This window comes from Leptonychotes weddellii, chromosome 8 (assembly GCF_054177405.1).
Source record: "Leptonychotes weddellii isolate Sample4059 chromosome 8, ASM5417740v2, whole genome shotgun sequence".
Lineage (NCBI taxonomy): Eukaryota > Metazoa > Chordata > Mammalia > Carnivora > Phocidae > Leptonychotes > Leptonychotes weddellii.
Window position 1 is genome coordinate 8518597 of NC_138376.1, and position 26765 is coordinate 8545361.

The following is a 26765-nucleotide window of genomic DNA, read 5'->3' on the forward strand; positions in this document are numbered from 1 at the left end:
GATGCTCAAATGATAAAAAGACATACTGTGGAAAGTCTCTCTCTTTCACCTTCCCCTACCATCCCAGTCCCCAAATCGCTAGTGCATACTCATTGTTATTTTTGTCTCTCATTTATCCTATATAATGCAGCTTAGGCTTTAGGACAGTTTTTTGAGTCCTTTCCAAGCTCTGGGTAGGGTCCCCACAACGTGTTCACAAAGAAACCTATTTTTGTAAATGTTGCAAACATAAGATATTTTCAGCTGTGGCAAGATCATTGTCTCTTTCCACTCCAACTTTTCCTCCGTTACATCCTCCCTCATTTGGGTGGGGATAGAACGGTTGCAACCGGTTCTGGAATGCAGCCAGGGAGAAGTTGAGTCAGGGATACATTTAATTTAGCTTTAGAAGGATATATTTATGTGGTTTATAACACTTTCATGTAGAGTTATTGATAGCTGTTGTGATATAATTTTAGGAATATTTCTACTGTTTCATACTGAATCACTCCACTTTATGACACGTAGGCGCACGGCCAGAGATTGTTTCACTACATGGACACGTCATAGTTTATACAACACTGGAAAAACATGTATAGTGGAGGAAAAACAAAATCTGAAATGTAGGGGCGCCTGGGTGTCTCAGTCGGTTAAGCATCTGACTCTTAGTTTCAACTCAGGTCATGATCTCACTGTCGGGGATCGAGCCCTGAGTCAGGCTCTGCTCTCAGTGCAGAGTCTGCTTCAGATTCTTGGTCCCTCTCCCTCTGCCCCTCCCTGCTTGTGCTCTCTGTCTTTCTCAAATAAAGAAATAAAATCTTTAAAAAAGAATTTAAAATGTAGAGTCAAAAATAGTCTGTGGAATGGGCACCTGGGTGGCTTAGTTGGTTAGGTGACTGACTCTTGATTTTGGCTCAGGTCATGATCTCAGGCTCGTAAGATTGAGCCCACACTGAACATGGAGTCTGCTTAAAACTCTCTCTCTCTTTCTGTCCCTCCTCGCTCTCTCTCTCAAATAAATTAATTAATTAAAAAAGAGTTTTACAAGATCAACAAGTGTGATTGTTTCAAGACTGCTAGGTTGATTTAACAACTGAAAGTCACTTAATACAGAATACCATCTCAGTAGAATAGTAAGGAACAAAAATAAGATGATCATCTCAATTGTTTCAGAGAAAGCATGTGAAAAAAATCCAACACCCATTCTTGGTTTAAAAAATCTCAACAAACTAGGAATAGAAGGAAAATTACTCAACCTTATGAAGATCATCTATGCAAAACTTAGAGCTAAAATCAAACTTAATGGTGAAAGACTGAATGCTTTTCCACATATAAGATCAGGGGGAAAAAGGCAAGATGTCCACTATCAACACTTTTGTTCAACATCATATTAGAGGTTCTAGTCAGTGTGAAAGTTTGAAAAAAACAAAAAGAATCTAGTCCAGATTGGGAAGGAAGAAATAATATTGTGTTTATTTGCATATATCATGAGCCTATATGTGGAAAAATGTTAAAAATCCACCAAAACATAAAAGAAGGAATAAATTATTTAGCTAGTTCCTAGAATACAAGATCAGTGTGCAAAAATTAATTGTATATCTAAATAGTTAGCAATGAAAAGCCTGAAAATGAAAGAAAGAAAACAATTTCATTTATAACAATATCCCAAATAATAAAATACAGAGAAATATATTTGACAGAAATAGTCAAAGACTTGTATACTGCAAGCCTATGGATCGGAAAACCCAGTATTGTCAAGATGGTTGTTCTCCACAAATAGATCTATAGATTCAACACAAGTCCTAGCATGATTTTTCAGAAATTGACAAGCTGATCCTAAAATTTATATGGAAATGCAAAGTACCTAGGATAGCCAAAACAATTCTTATAAAACAATTTTGATTAATATGAACTAAGTTGGAAGACTTCTGCTGTCTGATATCATGACTTATTGTAAAGCTGCAGTGATCAAGAATATGGTATTGACTTAAGGATAGCATGGAGATCAGGGTTTGGCAAATTGTTTTTATAAAGTGCCATACAGTAAATACTTGAGACTTTAGGGTCTCTGTTGCAATGTACTCAACACACCTGTCATAGTGCAAAAGCAGCTCAAACAAAATGTAAACACATGGGAATCACTGTGTTCAATAAAACTTTATTAACAAAAAAGGTGGTGGGCTGGATTTGGCTCACAGACCATACTTTGTGACCCCTGTTATAAATCAATGGAATAGAATTAAAAGTTCAAAAATAAACCCTTACGTTTATGGTAAATTAATTTTCAACAAAGGTGCCAAGACAAATAGAGAAAGGGTAGTCTCTTCAATAAACAGTGATGAGGTCGTTGGATATCCATATGCAAAAAAAAAAAATGGAATAAATAAATAATATAAACCAGTAAACATAGAACCTTACCACACTATGCTGAAAACTTAACTCCAAAGTACTCTTTTTAGCCCTAAAAGAAATAAAAAGGTTAAATCTCTATAGAAACACACAGGAGTTAATCTTCATGCCCTTGGGTTAGCAAAGAATCAGACATGACACTAAGAGCATAAGCCATAAAAGAAAAAAATGGTGGCGCCTGGGTGGCTCAGTCATTAAGCGTCTGCCTTCGGCTCAGGTCATGTTCCCAGGGTCCTGGGATCGAGCCCCGCATCGAGCTCCCTGCTCAGCGGGAAGCCTGCTTCTCCCTCTCCCACTCCCCTTGCTTGTGTTCCCTCTCTTGCTTTGTCTCTCTCTGTCAAAAAATAAATAAAATCTTTAAAAAAATAAGAAAAAAATGAATAAATTTGACTTTTTTTTTTAAGATTATTTATTTATTTGTCAGAGAGAGAGAGCGAGCCCACAAGCAGGGGGAGTGGCAGGCAGGGGGAGAAGCAGGCTCCCGGCTCAGCCGGGTGCAGGACTGGATCCCAGGATCGTGAGACCACGACCCAAACCAAAGGCAGACACTGAACCAACTGAGCCACCCAGGTGTCCCTGGACTTCTTTAAAATTAAAAACTTGAGCTTCAGAAGACAAGATTAAGAAAATGAAAAAATAAGCCATAGACTGAAAGAAATATTTGCAAACCATATATCTGATAAAGAACATATATCCAGAATTTATAAAAAAAGAAAAACAAACTCTTATGACTGAGAAGTAAGATGATAATCCAATTATTGGTGGACAAAAGACTTGAATAGAAATTTTTACCAAAGAAGAACATGAATGGTTTATTAGCACAAGAAAGTGCTCCACATTATTAGTTATTAGGGAAATAAAAGTTAAAGGCACAATAAGATGTCACTATACACTAAAAATGCTTATAATCAAAAAGACACACAACACCAAGTATTTTGGCAAGGATGTAGGGAGATGGGAACTCTTATACACTGCTGGTGGAAATGTAAAATGGTACAGCTACTTGGGGAAACAGTTTGGCAATTTCTTTAAAAGGGAGACATAAACTTTCCGTGTGACTCCCAGATATCACTCCTAGGAGAAATGGAAACACAGATCTGCAAAAGGACTTATATGTAAATGTTCTGATCAGCATTATTCATAATGCCCCCAAACTGAAAACAACCCAATTGTCAATCAGTAAGCAAATGGATAAGGAAACTGAGGTTTATCTATACAAATAGAATGCGAGTCAGCATTGACAAAGAATAAAATATTGGTAGATGCCACAGCATGGAAACTTCAAAAGCTTTTATTGTAAATGAAAGAAGCCAGACGCAAAAGATGGCCGATTGCAGGATTCTATTTACAGGCAATGTCCAGAAAAGGTAAGTTTAGACTCAGACAACTGATCACGGTTTGCCCAGGTCCAGTGCTAGGAATGGGGACTGAACTGAAAATGGGTTGAGGGGAAAAGTGGATTGTGATGGGACACCACTCTGTTAGTTTTTATTAACACTCACTGAATTGTATACTTATGACAGGTGAATTCTATGCTATGTAAATTACACTTCAGTGAAGGTGTGAAAGAATAATAGGGCCATTTTCTCATATTAAGACATCAAGGTCCCATCAGTGGTTTGACCATGTTGTCAGGATTCATCCAATCTCTCCTTTCAATCTGCCATCTTTCCCATGCTGCCTTCGTCCTCCTGTGAACTACTCCATGACACAGGCGGCCACTGATCTAGGCATCATGTTCACACTCAACTCAGAAAGAAGGGAGGGGGAGGAAACAGGATTCTGGCAGTTGTGTCCGTTCCTTTTTCCCCATATGCTCTAAGTGGGTTTCACTTACACCTTATTGGACAGACCTCCACTGAGCATGCAGTTTTCCAGGCGAGCCACAAGGGAATCTGGGAAAGTGTTCATTTATTTGTCTCCTCTCTCTTCAGGAAGGTGAGGAAGAGGGGTTGGGAATGGGTATTAGGATATTCATCCAAGAATGTCTGAGTCTTCTTTTCCACCAAAGAATATCAACTTTAAAAAATAGATTTCATTACATTGAATGGGATCGAACCATTTAAGTAGCTATTTTGTGGAGGAAAGGGGATATCACTTTAGAATAAGTGAATTATTCTAAAGATATATAATTATGTCTCTTCTTACAACCACATAGCTTTAATTGCTATTGCAGTTTCTTCTTTGATATAAAAATACAGATTAAGCTTCACAATGATGAAGATAAATATTAGAATGGCTGCAATTCTCGTTCTTAAAATACTTTTTAATAAGAAAGCAAATTTAGACAGATGATCAAAACAGTTGGTGTAAGTAAGGACAGAAAAAAAGAAACAAATAACTGCTTTTTATTTCAATGTGCCAGGCCCAAACCTTCAATACGTCTGCAAAATTTTTTATGAAGAAAGATTCAGGTCGGGTATCAAATTGTTGTTTTACTCTAAATACCAGACTAAATTTCCAGTTGAAGAGGCTTGCTTGACTTATCAGAGTCTATCAGTGTATCTCTTTCTGCCCCCAAGTCCAGGGGCGTCTATATTGGTAGCTTGAAACCAATCATGGTGGGAATATTTATACCATAGAAATTGGCTAATGCTACAAATCAGTGTTTTTCTTCTTCCAGAAGAGCAGTTACTTCTGCCCACCTGCTTCAATTTTGGAGTGACAGCATCACACGCAAATACAGAAACAAACTCCTCCCCTCCTGTAACACAACATGAATCCCCAAAAGGATCTATTTGCCTTTTCTTTGAGGGATTATTTTTTTCCTAACTGACAACACTGACCCCAACACCGAATTAAGATCATCAGGAGCAATTCTCTGGCCTAAAAAATATTAACCATGAGGGGCTGCCTGGGTGGCTCAGTCAGTTGAGCATCCGACTCTTGATTTTGGCTCAGGTCATGATCTCGGGGTCACGGGATCGAGCCCTGTGTCTGGCTCCACACTCAGTGGGGAGTCTGCTTTAAGATTCTCTCTCCCTCTCCCCCTCCCCCTGCTTTTGTGCTCTCTCTTTTTCTCTCTCTCAAATAAATAAATCTTAAAAAAAAATTAAGCCTTTAAGATATTGGGAGAAGTAATTTTGTGTTTGTGTGTGTGTGTGTGTGTGTGTAGGATATACTTAAAAAATAAATTCATGGCACGGTAGTTTTGTGCAAGGGCAATATGGAAATCTTTTGGAGGGAAAGCTCTGGTTAGCATCATCTGGAGATGGAATAGACTTAGGAGAAAGTAAAGTCCTCCACAGGGGCTAGAACCAGGGCAGAAAATGAGTCTGCAGCTCTGGTCCCCATTGCCTAAGAGTGAGGGATTTTGTTTCCTAAATATCATTAAAAACTACTATTAGAGCATAGAAGTATGGCAAAGGAATTGCTCCACCACTGCTCCTGGTATCTTAAAGGGTTGACCTTGAACCTAGATGCCCTTGAATGATTTGGGCCAGGGCAGAAGCTTAAAGGAAAGCAAAGCATCTCTACTCATTTCCACTCTACTCGGGGTGAGGCTGAGGTTGAGCACAAAGGCTTCTATCTACAATCAGGCACACGATTCTATTTCATTTTCAATGAGATGATTATAGACTAGATGCTCCTAATTTCTTCCAGGTTTGGAATTTAAGAAGATACCTTTAATAAAGAAGTATGCACCATATCCAGCAAGGCAGAAAACCCTTGGACCGCCCATTATACTTTCTATGCCTCTCAAAGAAGACTCATTCTTGGCAGAATTGATCAAATGAATAAAATTCTTTTAAGATATGATATCATATCCTGTTTTTTTTTTTTTTAAAGATTTTATTTATTTATTTGAGAGAGAGAATGAGATAGAGAGCATGAGAGGGGGGAGGGCCAGAGAGAGAGGCAGACTCCCTGCTGAGCAGGGAGCCCGACGTGGGACTCGATCCTGGGACTCCAGGATCATGACCTGAGCCGAAGGCAGTCGCTTAACCAACTGAGCCACCCAGGCGCCCCTCATATCCTGTTTTTAAACATTAAAAATCATAAGTCGATTATGACTTCAGGTCATATAAATGTACATTTTTAGAATTCCAGAATTGGGCTTTCAGGTTGTCTGCCTCATCCTTTTGCACTTTGTCCAGCAAGAGGTAGCTTGGTCTCAGCTTGAACATTTCCACAAATCAGGAATGCAAAATCTCAGGATGCTATAATTTACCGTTAGACGGGCTAAAGGTCTTTCTTTATATTGACCTGAAATTTGTCTTCATGAAACTTCCCCTCTTTGGTCCTAGTTTGGATCTTAAGAAATATATATTTTTTTCCAGCTATCTAATCTTTGATATCTGTGACAGCCACATTCTATTCTCAGCTCATTTGGAGTGTCAGGCAGCTAAACTCTCTAGTTTATCAAGTGAGATTTGATTAAATCATGTTTCTCTCGTTTTGTACTCGTGTTGGATTTTTAAACTTAGCAGTAGGACTTTACATTTATCTCCAATCAATTTCATTCTTTCAGATTTGATCAATGTTTTCAGCCAGTCAAGAATTTTTGAATTCCTAGTTTTATCATTCGAAGCATCATTTTGGCCCAGCCTTATTTGAATATTTGATTAAATGCCCTGTTTCCCCCTATGCAAGTCCAAGTTAACATTTTAAAATGGACCAGAGCAGAGTCCCGGAGCACGCCGCAAGAGCCCTTTCTTTTTGGTGAATAGGATGTGGATTAGGTCTTTTCTAACAATTACAAATCCACTTCGTTGTCCTTGAATCCAATCCATCCATAAGAACATTGTGATGTTGTAATATAATGAGAAATATATATTGGGTTTTTGTCCCCAGATCCCGGCACAGAGCTTCTCAAACCGTTGTCATTTTCTTTTCTTTCTTTTTTTTTTTTAGATTTTATTTGAGAGAGAGAGAGAGAGCACATGAGAGGGGGGAGGGTCAGAGGGAGAAGCAGACTCCCTGCCGAGCAGGGACCCCGATGCGGGACTCGATCCCGGGACTCGATCCCGGGACTCCAGGATCATGACCTGAGCCGAAGGCAGTCGCTTAACCAACTGAGCCACCCAGGCGCCCCCCGTCGTCATTTTCTAAGCATAGAGTGATAAGAGCATCTTTTGCTAAAATATTTGGTTTTTATCCCCAGTTCCTGAAATAGCTCCAAAGAAAAGAGAAAGGAGTGTCTTTTGTTATTCATAACAAGCCACACCTGAGTTTATGTTAATGAGGTGGCTTTTGGAAAGCCTGTGAGGATGTGGGCTGGTTGCCAGAGGAATCAACTAGATTAGAGGACTTGGAATTTTCAGCCCCACCTCCTGACCTTCAGGGAGGGGAGAGGGATTGGAGGTTGAGTGAATCATTAATGGCCAAGGATTTAATCAATCACATTTACTTGATGAAGTCTCCATATAAAACCCTAACCAAGGGGTTTGAAGAGCTTCTGGGTTTGAACACATTTAGGTGCTGGGAGGGTGATGCTCCCTGAGAAAGAATGGAAGCTTCATACCTCTTCTGCATCCCTCGCCCTATGTACCTCTTACCCATCTGTCTGTTCCTGACTTGTAGCCTTTAAAATAAACCAGGAATGGTAAGTACATTGTTCTCCTGAGTTCTGTTAGTTGTTCTGGCAAATTATCAAACCTGAGGAGGGGGTCTTGGGAACCCCTGATTTGTATTCAGGAGTACTGGGGGCCTGTACTTGCGATCAGCACTGCAGTGGGGCCTGTCTTGTGGGACTGAGCCCTTCACCTGTGGGGTCTGATGCCAACTCCAGGCAGTCAGTGTCAGGATTGTTTGGTGTGGATAACCCACACATTTGGTGTCAGAAGTGGCATGAAGGGTGCCCGGGTGGCTCAGTGAGTTGAGCGCCCGACTCTTGATTTTTGCCCAGGTCATGGTCTAGGGTGGTGAGATGGAGCCCTGTGTTGGGCTCTGCATGCAGCGGGAGTCCGTTTCTCTCTCTCCCTCTGCCCCACTCCCCCGCTAAAATAAATAAATCTTAAAAGAAAAAAAGTGGTGTGAGCAGTAGTAGTAGTAGAGAAAACCAGAAGTTTTCTTTTAGACTTCATTCATGAGTATATTCCTAATGAACCCATGGTAACTTCATTGCCCACATCTTGCTTTTCTACTAAAAGCAATCACACGGTTGTTGGTGTTAAAGTGTATAAAATATAGAAGGAAAAAGTCTGAAAAGTGAAGGTTTCCTTTTTTATTTCCCTGCTCTGGTTTCATGTCTTTGTGATGTAGGAAAGATGTTAGGGTTTGAGGCTGATGGCCAAGAAAGAACTCTTGAGACGTCTTTGGTGCAAAAAGGTAGTTTTAGTCAAGCCCAGGGACAGGACCTGTGGGCAGAAAAAGCTGCACTGGGGTCATGAGGAGTGAGTGTCCCATTATATACTTTCAAGTTGGGAGGGGGTTCAAGAAAGCTTAAGTCTCTAAGGAATGTTGGAAGCAAAGTTTCCAGGACCTTGAGGGGGCTAGCTGTTGTTGGGAAAAGGTCATTTATTACTGTCTAATCAAACCTTAGTCATGAGACCCTTCAGATGTATATCAGTGGGTCATATGCTTGGGGGACGACTAACCAACATGTATCTTGGGGGGTGGATATAAAGGAAGTTTCCAAAGGAATTTTTTTTCAAAGATTTTATGTATTTATTTGACAGAGAGAGACACAGAGAGAGAGCACAAGCAGAGGGAGCAGCAGAGGGAGAGAGAGAGAAGCAGGTTCCTTGCTGAGCGGAGAGCCCCATGTGGGGCTCCATCCCAGGACCCTGGGATCATGATCTGAGCTGAAGGCAGACTCTTAAATGACTGAGTCACCCAGGCACCCCTCCAAAGGAATTTTTATGTTAAAGTAGACTCACAGGATCCTGGGGGTCGGACTATGATTCCCTTTTGCCCTTAGCAAAGTATTAACATCGAGGCAGCTGAGTTCCTAGAGGAAGGTCACTCTGCCTGTTTCAAGGACTTGTCAGTAGGCTGTAGATAGTAAGGAAATTTAATTTTTCTTTTGCCTTTGTTTCCCACATCATTTACCCAGAGGAAACCACTGCAAAATTGATGTGTGTCATTCTAGATACTTTCTTATATATTTACATATATATGCATTAATAGACATACTTTCTTAAATATATATTGGGTAGTGCTCTATATTATCTCACTTAATAAAGTTCCTGAGGATCTTCCATGATGTTACACATTCTCTTTAATGGCTTCAAAATAGTCCTCAATTTGCCACAATTTACTACTACCATTGGACATTTAGGTTGTTGCCTAATTTTTGCTTTAATAAACAATGCTGCTATGAACATCCTTTTATCTTTAGGTATATGAGAAAGAAATCATGTAGTGTAGACTCCTAGAAATGGAATTGCTATCTTAAAAAGCATGCACACTTTAAAATCCTAACGAACACTACACATTTTTTCAACAATTTATATTTCAAGAGTAAATGATAGCACCCTACAGCCTAGCTATGCAAAGTCTGGTCCTATGGCAAGCAGAATTGGCTGGCCTGGGAGCTTTCTGGAAACATAGACTCTCAGGCCCCATCCAGGCACACTGAATAAGAATCCACCAGTTAACCAGGTGAATCGTATGATCACTGAAGCTTGAAAAGTACTGCTCTATATAGTCTTTTCCTCACTAAAAAAGATACCATCAATCCAGGGGTGCCTGGGCGGCTCTGTCGGTTAAGCGTCTGCCTTCGGCTCAGGTCATGATCCCAGGGTCCTGGGATGGAGCCCTGTGTCAGGCTCCCTGCTCAGTGGGGAGTCTGCTTCTCCCTCTCCCTCTGACTCTCCCAGCTGCCTGTGCTCTCTCTCTCTCTAAGGAATAAATAAAAAATCTTTTTAAAAAGATATCATCAATCTATTTAATTTTTACCTATTTTTCTTTATTTTTCAAGTACTTAAACACTATTTAATAATATTCTCTAGAGTTTTGTCTGGGATTTCTACTCAATGTGAAATTGATAATTCACAGAATACATCTTTATCAATATGAAGATAATATTTCCCCCTTCTCTAATCTTTTGGCATGTGTTTCATTCTCCAAGATAACTTAAGGACAATTGACCCTTATTTAACAAATTCATCTGCTGGTTGCCTCTGTTTTCTGGGACAAAATTGATCCAGGTGGGAAGACCTAAGTTTATTTAGAGCAGTAAGGTGCTCTCTTAAATTTTTCTCACTTGTTTTTTGTTTTTGTTGTTAAAGATTTGTATTTATTTATCTGACAGAGAGAGAGAGAGAGAGAGCACAAGCTGGGGGAGAGGCAGACAGATGCTTCAATCTGTCTATTTTCCTTCAGGAGTTTTGTCCATTTTTGCGAGATGTGGATCCTTGTTAAGAGGATAACAACAGAACCAGAAAGTGAGTTGCTGCAGGGAAAACACATAAAGGCAGTGATTCCTTACAAGTTGATAGCCTGGTTGACCCAGACGTTTTCCCAATCAGTCTACTGCGACGCCTATAATTCTCACCAATAGTCACCACTTAGGGTTAAAGCATAGACTCTATAGACAAGGGTTTAGTGAAGAGGAAACCATTATGCATGGAAGGCAAAAGGTGAAGAAGTTGAAGTGAAGGAGGTTTGGGCAGCTACCTTGAGCATGGATTTCAGAGATAGCATCAAGCATTTATGCGGTCAGAATTAGGTTTGGATCTTGGCTCTGACTCTTATATGTTCACTTTGGAAGTCAGTTCACATCTTTGAGCCTCATTTTTCTACTCAGCAAGATGAGGATGATAATACTTGGATGTATGATAATACAAAATACCTTGTTTTGCTATATTTTCCCAGAGTCTGGAAGAGCACCTGGCCTCTACGTGTTCAGTAAATAGCTGTTGAATAAACAAATGAGGTAATACAATGCTACTCAAATGTAGGAGGTGACAAGTGTATATTAGTTTTCTTTTTTGGCTCCTGCAGGGCATTTGACAAGGTTCTACTTGATCTGTTCCCCATGAAGATAGAGGATTATGGGCTGGAGGCAAAGATGACTATCTTCTTCACTGGCTATGATCAAGGGTAGATGAATGGGATACTGCCAACCTGGTGATGGGTTTCAAGACTTCCCATGGGACTCTGCCCTTTCCACCCTATTAAACATTTCTGTCATTTACTTGAGTAAGAGTATAAATGGTGTGGTTCATCATATATTTATATGACTCCAAGCTGTAAGAAAGGATATATTGGAGAAAAGAATCAGGAAATTTTGATTGATTAACTTGAGGGACAGAATTAAATGAGATTTGACCTGGATATATTTAAGGGCTTGCATTTGGGTCCAAAAAAAACCCTAAAACACATGTACAGGATGTGGGACACTGTGTTTAATAGCTGTGTGTGTGGACAAGCCGCAGAAGTTTTTGTGTTCAATGAACTGGACACGTATCAACTTCAAATATTGTTTGTATCAAATGCGTCATGCAATGTTGAGTTGCATTGATGGAAGCATGGTGTCACCTCAAGTTAAGGTGTGGTCCCAATTTCCTCTGTGATTCCTGGAAGGCTACATTCTGCTCACAAACAACATATAAAAATTAATTTGAGATCAAAGATGAGTGATCAGGACCGTGAAGGGAGTTGGCACTATGTGTGTGAGGTTTGATTGAAGAAATGGAAAAGTTAGCCTGAAGGAACACCTTAAAGGAGAATAAGGTATCGCTAGGCTGTCACATGGGAAAGAAATTAGATTTGACCTACAAGGTACCAACAGGTAAACTATCTTTTTTTTTTTTTTAACATTTATTTATTTTGCAGGGAGAGTGAGTGTGTGTGTGTGTGTGTGTGTGTGTGCAGGAGCTTGGGGAGGGGCAGAGGAGGAGGGAGAGAACCAGACTCCCCACTGAGCGCGGAGCCTAGCACAGGCTGGGGCTGGATCCCAGGACCCTGAGATCATGCTCTGAGCTGAGATCAAGAGTGGGATGCTTAACCAACTGAGCCATGCAGGCGCCCCCAGGTAAACTATCTTTAATGGGGAGATTTAACAGAGATTTTTTGTCTCAGTCTAAGGAAGAATTTTGATGGGGAAAAGCTGATGGGATAAATAATAGTGGTTTTTTTCACTGTAAAAAGAATGCATGTCCTTTTAAAAAATCAGAAAACAAAAAAATGTTGGAATATAAACATTGTTAGTATTTTTAAACCTCACCATCTGTTTAAACTCAAGCCCGCTAGTACATTGTTGAAAAACGTGTTGAGTTTAATAGTTCGCTAAACTTGGCAGATGTTCATACAGCGGTTGGTCCAGAGGTCTGCAGCGAAGTTACAGACAGGATGGCACTTAGGTTAAATAACATTTTGGGTTCTTTTCCAATCTGAGAGCCTTATATCTTATTATCTTATAAGTGCGAGAATCAATTCTATTGAGACCGTGGCTCTGTCACTGACCTTGGCTCTAGGCCACCTTGAATATGTGAGTGTTAGCTCAATCCTTGGATTCTAACAGGCTTTACCCACTGCTGGTTAACTAGAATGGAAAGCTGATGCAGTTGCCAAGCAACCCAGATTTGGAGAAATATGCCTCCTTTTTCTAGTCCACCAGATACGTGGATAAACAAACATTCTTTTGAAATGACTCAATCTTCTCCAACGGGTATACTTGTAAAATGAATGAAAGAGCCAAGGCAGATCTTTAGGTAACTCAGGGCAAAAATTTCTATGAATAAATAATCTGATAATTTAAAATCCAAATGGCTTGACCCACGGGAATAATTTCCTCAATCTTATACCTTGATGTGTGAGCAGTAGGACATCTCGGCAGCTCTGGGTTTTATGCATGAGTGCCCGGTATAGCATGTAGCCGCAGATATATGGAAAGAAGATAGTAGAATCGGTGGGTAAGTGGGCAACTGTATTTTTTCTGATTTGGAGCTGGCTTGTGAGTTGGAATGTCTTTTTTTAGAATCCTGGACCACAGTCAGTAGCTGCTAGCAAGACAATAAGGTCAGTTTCTGGCAGCAATGAAATGGTTGCTACCCCAACTAGACTGTGAGCTCTTTGAGGGCATTTATTTCTGTATTGCCCAGTGTCCAGCAAGCATAGAGCCCTAGACCTTAATTTATTGTGATTACAGATTAAATATGTCCTTGCCATAAGGTATACTCACGTTTTCCAAATCTGTGGGCACAAAATATACATGTAATACTAAATAGATATCATAAAACACAAACCAATCCAGATACCTGAAATGATGCAGGTATGTATGTAGTTACAGTTCTTGTGATACTTTAAAGCTTAAGCCGAGACAAGAATTTCTCATGAAACAGTGGTAAACTACTGGTATTCATTTATCAAACCTTTTTTCAACAATTCACTGCCACGCTTGCATTTAAGAGATAGTGGAGTTTCAAAATATTAAGTGTTTATATATCAACATTTTTCTTTTTCTGTTAAAAACGACATGTATTGGGGCGCCTGGGTCGCTCAGTTGGTTGAGCCTCTGCCTTCAGCTCAGGTCATGATCCCGGAATCACAGAATCGAGCCCCACGTCGGGCTCCCTGCTTGGCAGGGAGTCTGCTTCTCCGTCTGCTCTTCACCCTGCTCGTGCTCTCTCTCTCTCTCAAATAAATAAATAAAGTCTTAAAAAAACAAAACAAAACACGACATGTATTCTTTCGCCATGAAGACAACCATCATTCTTTTAATAATTTTAAAAAAACTGAGAAAGATTTCAACTAGTCCCAGTAGAGAGAACGACATTTGTCCCAATCATGCTAACCTAGCTCCTGTTGCTGCCCACAGGGCAGGAGGTGAGGCAGGAGGGAGGGTGGAGTGAAAATCCTGAACCCTGGGGCTGAAAGCCCCTCCCTCTTCATCGCCTGCTCTAGAGGTGGCCTGGGTTAAAGAGCTGGCAACCCTCCCTCAGTCACGGCCCCGGGAGCCTGTGGTGGTTGTAGCTACAACTTTCCTCTCCCATATCCACACCCCACAACCTGCCGAGCCATCCCCACTCCCACCCCTAACTCACACTCCACTCTGGTGACTTCTAAGGGTTTTCCATTGCCAACAGCTTTGGGATTCACCAGATCCCAGAGACACAAGAGAAAGGGAATGGAAGGAAGTTTTTCTCATAGCCGGGGCAGGGCAAACTGAGGGAGAAAAACTAGGTGGGCTCTTTAAGAGCAAGATCACGTCTCAGTCCCTTTTGTATCCTTAGCATCCCAGCACAGTGCCTGAACCCAGCTGAGGGGGGGTGGGGTGGGGAGTGTAGCCTGTAGAGAGAGGACCATGGCCCCAATATCTCCACAAAGAGGTGTGACGGATTTTCAAATTTATGAGCATCTGGGATGTAATTTTTTTTCTGCCACTAGTTTATGGTCTTGGAAAAGTGAGCGGATCTGTGCTGTGATGCTCCGTGAGACACAAGTAGGTTGAGTTGTGTGTTCTTTGCAGGGCCTTTGCCCTTAACCTTTGGTGTCCACAGGAATCTGGCTTCTGGTGTCCTGGTGTCCACAGGATCCAGCAGCATCCTCCTGGAATATTCAGTTCATATCATCAGGAGCACCCGCCAGCACGTTCAAAGCTCAAATGCAAGATTCCTAATTTCCCATTTTAGAGGAACCTCACGGGCTCACAATGAGAAATTCAGGAAAGCGCGCGAAAACAAGGCAACACCACTGACAAATAGTCCTGGGAACTCTGAAATCAACTGTTAGGTGAAAGTAGCTATTTACTGTAATTTGGTGGAAGCCAGCTTGGAGGCCTACTAACAAGGATGTAATAGGACTCTGTAATATGTAATAAGTAGCTTTCTCTTAAGAAGAAGATCCTTTATCATGTTGAAAGGATTCTGCTTACGTATGGAGGTGTGAAAACGTTGCCTTTCAGGATTTAAAGACTATATAGGTTTCTTTTAGGAAGATGGGCCAAGGCAAAAGGAGAAGCATAATACCAGTACAGTTTGTTTGTGTGCAGATACGGGAGGATTTTAAAAATTCAATTAATTCTTAATTCAAGGCGTTGTCTTAGTAACTCCTATTTCAAGATGCTCAGAACTTGCAACATAATTCATAGCTTCACCAAGGCAGGAGAAAAATAGAAGAAGACAGAACCTTAAAATACCTTTGCCAATTAAATCCTGAATTATTTTTGACTCTGAGAAGAGTCAGTCATTTTATTTAAGCTGTTCAGGATGATAAAGAACACATTGATTCCTCATGCTTCCAACTTACATTCCCATTACTTCATGATCTTCAATGTGTTTGGGGCTTTCACCTCATCTCCTTTAACCTCCAAATCCAAGATGTTAAAAATAGATACAAAGATCAGCTTGCTATTGGATCTATATCCTGAAGGCTAATGCCACCATAATGGAGTTCATGACCCAAATCACCAAATTCCCACAATCCCAGGACAGTCTCAAGCAATATATAAGATGTGAAGAGCCTGTGATGTGGTAGGAACCAGAAACCATGCACCAAAACCACGGAATACTTTCTTGTTCATTCTCTGTAATGAGAAGTTCATTGTTGAGGGCACAAAGATCAGGATACCTGCATACGTTCACAGCAGACCTCAAAGGCTTATTTAACATTCCCAAACCCACCCTTAATTAAGCCTTTTCTTATATGGTAGGTTCTTTTTTTTTTTTTTTAAAGATTTTATGTATTTATTTGAGAGAGAGAGTGAGCATGAGTGGGGGAGGGGCAGAGGGAGAAGCAGACTCCCTGCTGAGCAGGGAACCTGATGCGGGGCTCCATCCTGGGACCCCAGGATCATGACGAAGTCAGACATTTAACTGACTGAGCTACCCAGGCACCCCTATACGGTAGGTTCTTATGGAAGGTTCTGTTCATTGGTTATTGAAAAGTTATTCCCAACTCACTTTTCCTGGACATCCCTGCTACAGAGGTTTAAAAGCTGAACATTTGCTTTTTGTAGCTTTTTGTCTAGCTAGGGATAGTATGATAGCTCAGGGCCCATGTGACAAGCAGAATTCTGCTGTTATTTCTAGGTCAAACTTGCTGTCTAGTCTTTTAAAGAACTGAATATCCTAGCAAGACCTTTCATCTTTCCCCCTCATTGCTGTCTTGAATGCAGGCATGATGTCTGGACCTTGATCGTTTATGTGGTCACCACAAGGCCACAACCATGAGAAAAGACCAAGAAACTTCCAGTAACACTTGCCATTGGATGAATGTCAGCAGCCACCTATTTCCAGAACTTTAATATGAAAAAAATTATTTGTTTAAGATACTATAAATTGGGTTTTATGTTGTTTGCAACCAAAGCGTCCTTAGCTGATAAAGTGTTTTACATGGATCTTTTGTAATTCCTACAACACCCTGCAAGGAAGCCATGATTGTTCCTATTTTATAAATGAGGAAACTGAAGCACGAACAGTTTAAATTGCTTGCCCGAGACTACATGATGGTCTCATCACTTTGCTAGTGTTTCCAACTTTTTACATAGGTTTCATTTGCTGACTAAACATGAATGCTGTCATGCACTTGCAGAGTTCTTCTCTTCCTCTCTCTCTTTCTCTGTGTGTTGTATTATTCCTACCAGAAAAATTATGTTCTAGCCTAGTTCTACTACAGCCTGCCTTTAAGGACTCTCCTCCACTCAATTTCCTCTTCTGTAAAATGATGGGCTGGATTCAAGTTTGAAAGTCTCTTCCAGACCTAAAGTCCGGCGATGCTGTCAAGTCCTCATAAGACTGTGAGCTTCACAACACCAGGGATGGTGTCTTTGTTTGTTTTCAAGCCCAGATTGCTCTGCCCATGGCAGATAGGCAGTCATTTTATTGAGTATGGATGGTTTAATTAAATTCCTCTCTAAAGACCTATAAAAGAAGCATAAAAAGGATGGCTTAAAGTACCATGGGGAAATGTTATGAGAAAATATTAATTCAATCTCATAACTGGAGACTAGAAACAATCCTTCTTAGGAAGAAAGATACCATACAAGTGCCAGATTCATTCATCTTCTCAAAGGATGTTTGTTGCATATCTCTCAGATGTCTGGTCTCTTATGAGCATGGAGCTGGTTGGGATTTTATAAGAAGGTGGCATTATGGTTGGGGGGATGTGCATAAAAAGTTACAGTGCAGCACAGTGAGTGTGATTTTACAAGGGCATATGGGGGAAGAGAAAAGACCCAGGCAGCTCCACAGTGGAAGTGATAGCTAAGCTAAGTTTTGAAGGATGATTATGGATTTCAACAGCAAGCAAGAGGAGATGGGGCAGGGATGGCTCTGGATGAGGAAATGTGTCCAAAACCACTCAGGCACGTAACACATTTGGAAACTGCAGAATGCTCAAGTATAAGAGCATGGGGCTGGGGCTGTTTGGCGGACAGTTTGGAGAACAAAGATGGTGCCTAGTTATAAAGGGTGGCACAGCCAGGCTGAGGGGAATTAACTTTTTTGGGTAGGCAATGTGGCACCAGGGATAGGATCAGATTTGAAACTTCAGAAAGTTTACTTTGTAATATGAATTTTGGAAAATGGCCAAGGCACAGTAGCCTCCCTGTTACTTGATGTCCATAAAATGATTCATACGTATATAGTCTATGACCAAGAGTGATAGAAGGGTGGCAGAAGCCCTGAAAGGAGAATGTTGAAGGTTTCAGGGATAAGATGATGAACTAAGACATGGGAATGGGGGTGGAAGGGATGATCGTTAAGTGATGCCAAGGCTATAGGAGATAATACTTGATAACCAATTAGGTGAGGAAGCAGGGAAGATGATGAGCAAGAGCATAATTTTTGGAAACTAAGCACAGGGAGAGAGTTTTGTCAAGCCAGATGATGAGATTTGCTTTGGACACGTTAAATTTAGAATGCCATGCCATATCTGAGGGTGAGATGTTTAGTAGAACACTGGACAAATACAGGTCTGGTGCTTAGAGTACAGAGAATCATGAGTACTTAGGACAGTGGTTCTCAACCCTTTGAAAACCGGCATCTCCTTTATATGACAAATAGTAATGCCTTTGCAATAAACAAATAGTATGCTTATATATATATTTTAAGAATCCAAATAACAGGGGTGCCTAGGTGGCTCAGTCAGTAGAACATCTGACTCTTGGTTTCGGCTCAGGTCATGATCTCAGTTTCATGGGATTGAGCCCCATGTCGGGCTCCGTGTTCAGTGGGGAGTCTGCTTCTCTCTCTCTCTCCCTCTCCCCCTACCCCCAACTCGTGTGCTCTCTCTCTAAAATCAATCAATCAATCAATCAATCAATCTTAAAAAAAAAAAGATGGGGTGCCTGGGTGGCTCAGTCATTCAGCGTCTGCCTTCGGCTTGTGATCCCAGGGCCCTGGGATCAAGCCCTGCTTTGGGATCCCTGCTCAGCAGGAAGCCTGCTTCTCCCTCTCCCACTCCCCCTGCTTGTGTTCCCTCTCTCGCCATGTCTCTCTCTGTCAAATAAATAAGTAAAATCTTTAAAAAAAAAAAAAAGAATCCAAATAACACCAGGTAAAGGAGAAATAAAAGGAAATCAGTTTATTTTTTGAAATAAAAATTTAATATTTACAGAATCAGGCATGACTACACTTACAAGGAACATATATATAAAATATGTAGATAAGATTAGTTCCTGCAGAACACACTCATTTGTTCATTCATTTAACAGCTATTGACTGTCTTCTAGGTTATAAGCACAGTTTTAGACACTGGGAAAACAGCAGTGGAACAGAGACCCAATCTCTGCTCCCACGGAATTTACATTCTCTCCCAGGGCAAGACAGACAAGCAAATATGTAAGTAAATAATAATATGATAATACATATATTTTTTGAAAAAAAGAGAGACAGAGAGAGAGAGCACAAGCAGGGAGGGGCAGAGGGAGAGAGGATCTTAAGCAGGCTCCACACCCAGCAGGGAGCCCAACACAGGGCTCGATCTCAGGACCCTGAGATCATGATCTGAGGTGAAATCAAGAGTTGGATGCTTAACCCTGAGCCACCCAGGCGCCCTAATAATAATATGATTTCTTGCAGTGATGAGAGCTATGGGGAAGTAACAGACTACTGGGAGTCAGGGTGATTGGTGGGGTGGTGGGGAGGCTACTGTAGATGAGTGATGAGAGCTATGAGGAGTAACAGACTACTGGGAATCAGGGTGATTGGTGCGGGGTACGGGGGCTACTTCAGATGGGTGATGCCATACGAAACCGTTGGAAAATTTTAATCAGAGGTGTGGTGTGATCTGATTCACATTTTAAAAAGTATGTTCTGGAAACTTCCAGTTATTGATAGCATGGAAGATTTCCTAAATGAAATCTATCTCATTAAAATGGGGAAGGAATCCTTTCCATTAAAAACAACTAAAAATTCTGGATAATTTTATATTTCTCGTATTTTAAAATCTTGCAAACAAGCAATGAATTTGCAGATGCCAAAATGAAACAAAAACAGGAATCCTAGGACATACATCCCTGGAACTGGCTTTTATCCTAAGGGGGTTTGCCCAATTGTAGTGAACTTTAATCTTTGTTTTGTCTGATGCTCAAAGCACACAGAAGGAGATGAAGTCTAGGGCCCACCCAAGCTGGGAGGGTAATAGGAACCCCCCCATATAAAGCTCAGTTCCCAAGAGGATGGATCTTAAAGAGTGAGCAAGAAAAGAAACCACAGTGCAGGAAGAGAAAGCAGGAGCTCCCGTAGAATGTCAATGGGACTATAAAACAGTATTACCACTTTGGAAGATGGTCTGGAAGTTTCCTATAAAACTAAACATAATCCTATGCTATGACCCAGAAGTTCTATTCCTGAGGTCTTTACCCAAGATAATGAAAACATATGTCCCCAAATTGACTTGTATGGGAATATTCATAGAAGCTTTATTTATAATAGCCCCAAATTGGAAACAGCTGAAGTGTTCACCAATGCAAGAATGGATAAACAAATTGTGGTGTATGTATACAATAGAATACTAGCTAATAATAAAGAAAGAACAAACTACTGATATACTTAACAACATGAATACTTTTCAAAAGCATTATGCTAAGTGAAATAATGCTCACACAAAAGAGCACAAAATGTATGATTCTATTTATATGTAATTCTAGAATGTACTAAACTAATCTGAGAAGAAAAAATCAGAACAATTCACACGTCTAGGGTTAGAGATAGGGAACATGGACTCATCAGGAAGGGTAGGAGAAGATTTTCTGGTGTTATATTAATGTTCTATATCTTCATAAAACTGAAACTCACAAAACAGAAAATTTTAAATCTGTGCATTTCATATAATTTAAATGTTATACTCCAAAAGAAAGAACTGTAAACAAATATTGACTCAATTAATAATATACATGTATGCTGAAGAGTGGCATGTACTTTCAAATACATCAAAAACACTATGGGATGATGGACAGATAAGGGAGTGGATGTGTAGGAAGATATGTAAATAAATCACAAATTACAAATCAGAGTGTAATAAAAGTGTTCATAATGAAATAATGGAAGAAGAAAAGAAAGTATGAAACTGTGCCTGTCTTGACTTTGATGGTAGGTGGAAAGTAAAAAAATCATTCACAATATCCCAAAGGAAGAGTTCAATTTAAATGGTCCTAGGTTGTTAGTGCCCATAATACAACTGGGAGAAACAAACGCAAGAAAAATCCTAGTTCAACCCAGGACTCAAAGGATTCTCTTAGATAAAGTTTTAAAGATGATGAGCTCATAAACAAAAATCTCTCAGAACACAAGGAAACAAGAGGCCATGAGTGAGAAGCAGCAGAAAAAAACAGAGTGCAGAAACAGAGCATTTGAATGATCACATAGAATATGTTTAATGTTTCATATGTTTAAAGAAGTATGAGAGGCTTACACTTATGTGCACAGAAGAAAAAACTCTAAGATTTTATCAAGGAGGTTAGGTAAAAGGATATCTAGAAATAAAAGGAAAAATAATAGAAGGTTAAAACTCAGTGGATGGAGTGATACACAGACTAGGAGGAACTGAAGAGGGTATGAGCTAACCAGAAGGTATCTACACCTCAGCTCAGAAAGACTGAGAGACAGATAATATATAAAGACGTTCAGAGTCAAGGAAGATAGAGAGGGAAGGTCCAACATATATCAAATTAGAGTTTTGTGAAAAAGGCAGAGAGAGAATGAGAGGAGGAAACGGTTTGAGATAAATGCTGAGAACTGAGAACAGAATTATTAAAAGATAGCAATCCTTGGATTCAGGATACCCAAAGTATTACAAGTAGGATAAATAAAAAGAAAGGCATACTTCACTGTATCAAAGTAAAATTGCAGAAAGCCAAAGAGAAGACGTGGATTACCACAGAGAAATGGCAGTTAGATTTACAGGTGACTTCTCCACAGCAAGATTAGAAGCCAGAAGACAATGGAAACGTATCTTGCATGTTTTTAAAACGCAGTTGTAAACCCTGATTAATATATTTCAGGACGAGTGTAAAATAAATACATTTCCAGCTGGGCATTCTGCTCACATTCCACAGACCAAATCACTTTGGAGGATTATGCCTCATATCAGGGTTTTGGGTGTCCAGCAGGAGAGGAGAACCAGAAATCTTGATGAGCATTAGTGACTATACTATGTAGGGCAAATTACATAGGTGGCAAAAACAGTAAAAAGCAAGGTAAGTTAGCAATGCAAAATTCAAGAGAATGCTGCCTTTGGAGGAGAGAAGGGGATATGACTGAGGAAGGGCATACAGGGGGCTTCAAAAGTATTTATTGGTAATATTCTCTTTCCTAAGCTGAATGATAGGTGCATCTGGTGTTTGTTTTATTACATATACAATGTATAAATTCTGTGTTAAGAATGATATACATATTTATATTATACTATAATATTATAATTTACAAAATATAATATAAATATTTATATCCTATATAAATATATACACACACACATATATATGTTTGCCGACACAGGACTTGAACTCAAGACCCTGAGATCAAGACCTGAGCTGAGATCAAAAGTCAGATGCTTAACTAAGTCACCCAGGTGCCCCTGGAATGATAAATCCATATTTAATGAGACATAGTAAATACATAAATATATGACAAAAATATATATTGAAATAATATAAATTTAACAATATAAAAATAAATATATAATCCATAAAAACAAATATAGTTTGACTGCTAGTGTGTGTATATACATATACGGGTATTTGTGTATTTATTTATTTATTTATATGGCTGTTCAATAATAAAAACAACACCAGATCACACTGGCTACTTTGCGGGGTGGAAGCAGGGAAAGTAACGGGGAGGCTGTTTCAATAAACCAAATGAAGCACGAGAAGAGCTTAGCCTGCAGCATCAGTAATGGAGATCCGAGAGAGCGGCTGAATTCATGATGTATTCTGGGGATGGAGCCAGATGAGAAATCGGATTTGAAATGAGAGGAAAAGATAGGACATAGGAAGGACTGCTACTATTTCAGTCTGTACGACTAGGTGGATGGAGATGTCATTAATTGAGAAGAGGTAGATTGGGAAAGGAAAATTTTGATGAGTGCAGGCAAGAATTCTCTTTCTGACTACTGCGGTTTTGATACCTACTAGATATTCAAAGTGTAGATACCAAGTAGACCCAAAGTAGAACAATCTGGGTGAGAGGTCAGGGCTTGAGTTGCACATTAGGGAGTCCTGAGCAAATAGTGATATTTCATCATTTGTAATATTAAAAGATATGAAATGTTCAAATGCAATACTAGCTAGCTAGTTATATAAATTATGGTATCCATAATAGAATATCATGTAGCCATTGAAGAAGGGCATAGCTTCACACAGACTGATACTAAAGGTGTTCTGGATATATCCTTAAATTAAAAAAGTAAATGGCACATGCACTGTATGATTTGGGTAAAAAAGAATCACATTACATGCTTGGACACGGGTGGCAAATTTCTGGAAGATACATAAGCAGGTGTCAACAGTGGTTCCTTGTCCAGAAGCGGGGTAGAGGCAAGATACAGGGAGAATGGAATTTGCTTTGAATATGAAATTTATAAGGAAATACCTAGGTGGTGATTGTGATGGTGGCTGTGTGTTTTCAAAAGGTGCTTCCGGTGATGGGAACAGAGCCAAACTAGGGAGGCGGAACCCTGCGTGCCTCACCGGCTCTGTGTGTGATATGGGACCACAGCCTTCTCTCCCACTTTGGCTTTAATTTTCTCATCAACAAAGCATCATCACTGAGCAAACGGATCTCTATATTCAAATTCCTACCCAGGCTAATTTTACCTTATGCTGTCTATCCAGGCTTATTTATTTACACCACACATCAACACATGGATTCATATACTCTGTTTTGCATCATTCTGATCCAGCCCATCCAATTTTGTTCAATTCATCCAATATCATTTAATCAACAGTGCGTCTACTATGTCCCAGGTACCGTAGAAGTGACAAGACCATAAAAGGCAGTCCTGGGGCGCCTGGGTGGCTCAGTCGGTTGAGCGGCTGCCTTCGGCTCGGGTCATGATCCCAGGGCCCTGGGACTGAGCCCCGCGTCGGGCTCCCTGCTCATCTGGGAGCCTGCTTCTCCCTCTCCCACTCTCCCTGCTTGTGTTCCCTCTCTCGCTGTGTCTCTCTCTGTCAAATAAATAAAATCTTTAAAAAAAAAAAAAAGGCAGTCCTAATCTCACAAAGAGTCCCTGTAGTTGGGGAGGTAGTCATGCAAGCAGTTATAATACCTTCTGTAATAATACAGAAGTTCTAGAGGTCAAACAGAGGAAGCAGTGATGAGCCTTATATGGGAAGACCAGGGTTGGGTTCTTAGGTAGACTCCATTACAGTTTACCAATAATACCTGCTTGCACTTCCTGAGAGAAAATTCCACTTTCCCTACTCATTGAAGGCACACTTGGCCATGAGACTTGCCTCTGCCAATGGAGTATGAGAAGCAATGCGTATCACATTCATGCAAAAGTTTCAGAACAGTTTGGGCTTTGCTACATTTCTTCCCTCTGTCACTGAACATTCCAGATGGTTTCGGCCAGGTTATCCTGGTGTCAGCTGACCATGATGGCCTTGTAGTTTGAGTGGGATTCGAACTTTGTGATTATAAGTCACGGAGATTTGAGGATCTATCCGCACTGCACACTTGTGAAGGCAGATTATTGATAGTGGGCTGAGTCTTCCAAACCAAGAAATGTCGGGCAATAACTTACTAACATCTTAGGGGCCAGGAGCACCAAAACTATATCCTTCATGGGCAAGGAGTCTCAAGACAGATACCAGGAAGGAGAGTACATTACACTGAGAGCTCAGCTTTGTTCCAGAGGATAATGCATTTCTCCTTCAGCAAGCAATGAGGAAACAATTTATGTCATATTCCCCTTTTTTAGTTAGTTGCCGTGATGGCAAAACTAAATGTATACATAAATTAGCCATACTATAAACAAGACCTGTTCCTGTCTTCAAGGTGGTTCCATCCTAAGACGGGCAAATCAAACACTCAACTTCATACAGAGAGACCCAAAGAGCTATAAGTAAACCCAGCATCCTTCTGTTTAGCTTTTTGAAATGAGACTGGAAAAGTCTGTTCCTTGGTTCAGACTGCTCCTTTGGATTTCCTAAAAAGAAAACACTACCATCTAATAGGAAGTGGATAATGTGGACTGGAAATGTATCTGGGAGCAAAGAAGTTAGCTAAGATACCAGGCTTTGGAGCTCTTGGAACACCTTCTGCATCTCTATTTGGATGACAACCCAAAGCATTTCATTAGGGCTCTCATGACTTTTTTTCTTCTTACCTCTCTTTGCTCGTGAAACTGGATTTTTTTTCCAGGTAGAAAAGATAATTGTAAATACTGGCATACTTAAGAAGAGATACAGTGCTTTAAATTCATGACACAGGCCTTGACAGATGCCTGGTAGTCCTATTCCATTTTTCTCAACAATCCTATTCTCCAAGCCTTTTATTGTAGACTTTCTCCTCCCTCCTCAATACATAAAGTTTTGGTACTCATGGAGCTTGAATTCTGGGGACATGGAAGTCCAAAAATGAATAAATAAGCAAACATGTTTTTCAGATAGGCGATAAAGGTAATGACAAAGAATAAAGTAGGAAAAGGGACCGAGAATGAATGATAGAGGTGGGCAGGGGGAGGTGGTATTTTTGACTGGCTGGTCTGGGAAGTTTCTCTGATAAGATGACATTTAAACAAAGAACAAGGGGATATAAGGGAATTACCCATGTGGACATGCAAAGGAAGGTCATTCTAGGCACAGGGAATTTCATGTGCAAAGGTCTTGAGGCAGGAGTGTGCTTGCTGTGTTCAAGGAAGAGCAAGGAAGAAAGTGCAGCTAAAAAAAAATTGGAGAAAGTAAGGGGAGAGTGGCAGGAAATGAGGTCAGAGGGGGCAGGGAGCAGCCAGAACACACAGAACCTTGTAGACCATCCTCACCTTCATCATCCTCACTCTTAACTAATGACTTCACTTCCTATTTCACTGAAAAAAAAAAAAAAGAAACCAATCAAAAGAGAACTTTTACCTCACCACCCCGCCTACCAGCCTATCTGCATCTGTATCCTTACAGTTTCTCTTCTCTCTTCCTACCTTGGATGACTGCCCATGTTCCAGTGTCTCTACTGGAATGCCTGATCCCTACCCCTACCTATCGATGACATCGCTCCTGCCATTGTCCACTGTCCTGCGTTGTTAATATTTTCCTGACTACCAGGCAATTATTTCTTGCTGTAATCTTTTATCTTTAAACACCCTCCTTCAACCCCTCCATTCGTTGCTTCTCTTCACAGACACATTTCCCTTCCCTGTCTTGTCTATCCGTCTCCATTCCTGAACCCAGGACAAGCTGCTGTTTGCTCCCGCCCCTTCTCAGAATCTCTCCTGTCAGGGCCCCAGTAGCCGCCATGTTGCCAAACCCATCGTTCATTTCCTAAATCTCACTGTTCTTAGCTGATCAGTAGCACTTGACACAGGCCATTACTTCCTTGCTCTTGAGGCATTTTCTTCCTGGGATCTCTTAATTCCCCTTGGCAGCTGCTCCTTCTCAGTCTCCTTCCCTGGAACTTCCTTTCCTTCCTCACCTCTCAGAGTCAGGACACTGCAGGGCTCAGCCCTCAGCCCTCCACTCATTACCATCAACACTCACGCCGTGGGTGGTCTTACCCAGTTCCATGGCTTAAAAACATTTTTAGCTTCATGCACAATTCTCAGAATAAGTTAGATTTTTCTGCAAACTACCCTCAAGTCTTAGTGGGTTAGAACCACAGAGATTTCTCTTTCATTGTCAATTTCCAGGTGTCTGTCACTCAGGGACTCAGGCTGACACACGTGTCCACAATCTCCTAGGCAGGGAAAGGGGCCACGGTGACTCACACCCATAAAGCTTCTGCCTGAAGTGACGTAATCATTTCTGCTCTCAAGTCATTGGCCATATTGAGTCACATGGCTCTGCCAAACTTTAAGGGGACAGAAAGTACCGTCCCACGATGGGTCTAGGAATA